Source organism: Arachis stenosperma, chromosome 10 (assembly GCF_014773155.1).
Source record: "Arachis stenosperma cultivar V10309 chromosome 10, arast.V10309.gnm1.PFL2, whole genome shotgun sequence".
In the NCBI taxonomy this organism is placed as follows: domain Eukaryota; kingdom Viridiplantae; phylum Streptophyta; class Magnoliopsida; order Fabales; family Fabaceae; genus Arachis; species Arachis stenosperma.
This window is the reverse complement of record NC_080386.1, coordinates 14,483,395-14,486,807: the sequence shown is the minus strand read 5'-3', so window position 1 is coordinate 14,486,807 and position 3,413 is coordinate 14,483,395.

The window sequence follows — 3,413 nt, the reverse complement described above, 5'->3', positions numbered from 1 at the left end:
TTTCGGTCACGCCATTTCTCTTGTCCATTCAACGTTATTTCCCCGCTCCCAGGTTCTTGTTTTTCACTGTTACATCTTGTTAGCTTTTGTGATTCTCTGTCAGTTAATTTGAATTCAATTTTGCATGTTAGGATTAGATAGAGATAATTGCGGTTAGGTAGCTAGGGCTGGATAGAGGATTCTAGGCCTGATAAGTGCTCCGTTTGTGTTTATTTTCTGCTTGCTCATTTGTTTGATAAGTGCCATGTTTAAGTTGCTCTGTGTATATTCTGTGTTGCCTGGATGCTATCTTGTGTTGCTTCGAATAAATGATATTGTAATCATGATTTTTGTGACATCTTTCAATCCGGGAATGTCCAATTTTAAGCCGAAATGCTGCCCAATTTTCGAAAAAAAAAATTTTAATTTCATTTTGCTCTCTATTACGAATTTGGGCTACCTTTCGTTATTTTTGACTTCCGGGATTTGCATGATATGTTGTGACCATGATTTGTATGTTTGAAATGTTCATTTCTCATCATGCTACTAATTTTTAACTCTAATTTTTCTAACTCACTACCCTTTTCCTTCCCAAGTTTGCATTTTAACTCTTTAACCGTTCTTTTGAGTATTGATGATGAACATGCTTATTCTTTATGAATTTTGGTCATTTAGTGAGCATTGAATTTTGGGATATGGCTGTGTTCTTTGTTCTTATTTGTTGGCCATATTTCAAGTCCCATTCACATCATGTTTGCCTCCCCTCCATTTTACATCCTGAATATGCTTTCTTTGCTTTGTGCTACATGCTTTATTGCTTATATTCCATTATATCTCTTTTTCAGGATGTCGGATAACGGAAAGGCTATAGCCACCTCTTCCAAGAAAAGAAAGCACTCTACACCCTCTATTCCCTCCATCTATAAGAACTATGCTAAGAATCCTCTAAATGATGAAGAAAAAGAAAATCAGCTGTTACCTTCTACTGACCCAACCAAGTTCCCTAATCTCTACTGTGAGCTTCGATTTTCCAAGTATCGGACAACAAAACTGAACACCGAGAAGAAGCTTGTTCTCCCCAATGATGTCCGACGGTCCATTACTAGTCGGATTCTTGAGTTGGGCATAGACTTTGTTGACCGAGATTTGGGGGATATCAACATATCTTGGGTGAAGGAATTTTACTGCAACTTCTTCCGTCCGACTTTGGATTTAGTCCAGTTGAGGGGTAGAGAGATCATGATTACTGAGACGGCCATAGAGGAGGCTTTGCAGTGCCGCCATATTCCTGAAGGCACTTGCGCCCATCAGCAGGCCGAGCTGGCCATACACAGCATGACTTTTGATTACGAGGCACTGAGAGGCGTGATTGGTCTACCGGAGGCTACATGGGTTATGGATGCAAACAATACCAAGCCTAAGGGGATGCTATTTGCTCACTTGACTAGAGAGGCTAGGACTTGGCAGATGATCTTTGCCCACTACGTCTTGCCCACCACTCACTTCTCTGAGATCCCCATGGAGATGCTTCTGCTGATTGGGTGTGTCATGGAAGGGAAGGATGTCTATTTTCCCCGGCTCATCCGGCAGTGCATGTGGCGGGCGCATATTCGTGGCCTACTTCCATTTCCTACTTTGGTCACGAGTATGGCTGCCCTAGCCGAGGTCCCTTGGTCAGATGACGATGTGTTACCACCACCGCCTGATGCAGATGACAGAGAGATTACTATTCCTTGGGGTGGTTGGGTACATGAGAGGCCGCCAGCTAGACGCCGTTCCAGGGCTAGGGCGGTAGTGGGGACACCCAGACAGTCAGCCCCTACATCAGCACCATCTTCCTCTACTACAGCAGCCCCCTCATCATCGACAGTTCCACCTGCAGCACCTGAGCCTACCTACTTACTGGTCCAGCGTCTATTTCAGTTTTTGGAGCGTGAGAGACTCCATGTCAGACGCCGATTAGATCAGATGGACCAGGCGCTTATTTCTCTGGGCGCTGAGTTACCTCCGCTTCCCGATTCTCCGGCCTCCGATGAGCAGGATCATCAGGGGGAGGATGCGGAGGCACCGACTCAGCAGGCTGCTCCTCCAGATGCCCCGGACACCACAGAGACAGCTTAGACTCATGCGGAGCCGGTCCCACAGCCACAGCCTGAGCCAGAGCCTACCGTTGTACCTTCCACTGATCCTCCGGTTTAGTATCGAGGACGATGCTTGATCTTAAGTGTGGGGAGGGCACCGGTAGCATTATTTGGGGACTGGTGAACTTTTTGGCTACTCTCCTAGTTATCTTATTTTGCATACCTATTGTATATATTTTGATGCATTTTGAGTTTATTTTGGACATCTTTACTGCTTATTTTGGATTTTAGATATTTTGATGCTTTTGATGCTTGTGGATATCTTTAGATTTCATACTTTTAGTTGGATTTTTCTTTATACATTTTGCACATCTTTCTTTTTAGTTTGTGGTTGTGATTAGAAATCATGCTTTGAATTGCAAAAAACTAAGTCACCCTTTTTTTTGCATAAGAAATTGGTTTTAAGCAAAAGGAAAGGGTAAACTAAGGAAATTTTTGGATTTTTCAATCACAACAATGCTTAGTCAAATATTGAGATTTTTCAAGAAGTTTAAATATAGGGCATTAACCCAATTGATTGAAAGAAAATTTTTGGTGAAACTTGCTTGAATTTCATACTTTGTGAAGCATGTATTGAATTGAGAACACAAGCTTGTGAGACTTGAGCCTATTGATGTGGTTACATTTTATAACCACTTATCTTCCATTCTTGTGTGAAATTGTTCTCTTTCTATGATTGTGATCCTTGATTTGCTTGATTCTATATGTCCATTTATTTCTTGTATTTATGCATTTATATGATTGAGGCCATCATTTCATTAGCTCACTTATCCAAATAGCCAACACTCTTATATTCCTTTGTTAGCCAATTTGAGCCTACGATTAACCAACTTATTCTCATTTTAGCACATTACAAGCCCAAGGCGGAAAACCAATGAAAAGTCCTTGTTTGGATCTTTGATTAGCCTAGGCTAGTTGGTGCACGAAATTGTGATCACTACTTTGTCCATATTCAAATAATCCCCGGTAATGGCTCCAAAGACTTGGTGCTCAATACCATGTCATAAACACAACTTCGCACAACTAACCAGCAAGTGCACTGGGTCGTCCAAGTAATAAACCTTACGTGAGTAAGGGTCGATCCCACGGAGATTGTTGCTATGAAGCAAGCTATGGTCACCTTGTAAATCTCAGTCAGGCAGACTCAAATGGGTATAGATGATGAATAAAACATAAAGATAAAGATAGAGATACTTATGTATATCATTGGTAAGAGCTTCAGGCAAGCGTATGAAGATGCCTTCCCTTCCGTCTCTCTGCTTTCCTACAGTCTTCATCCAATCCTTCTTACTC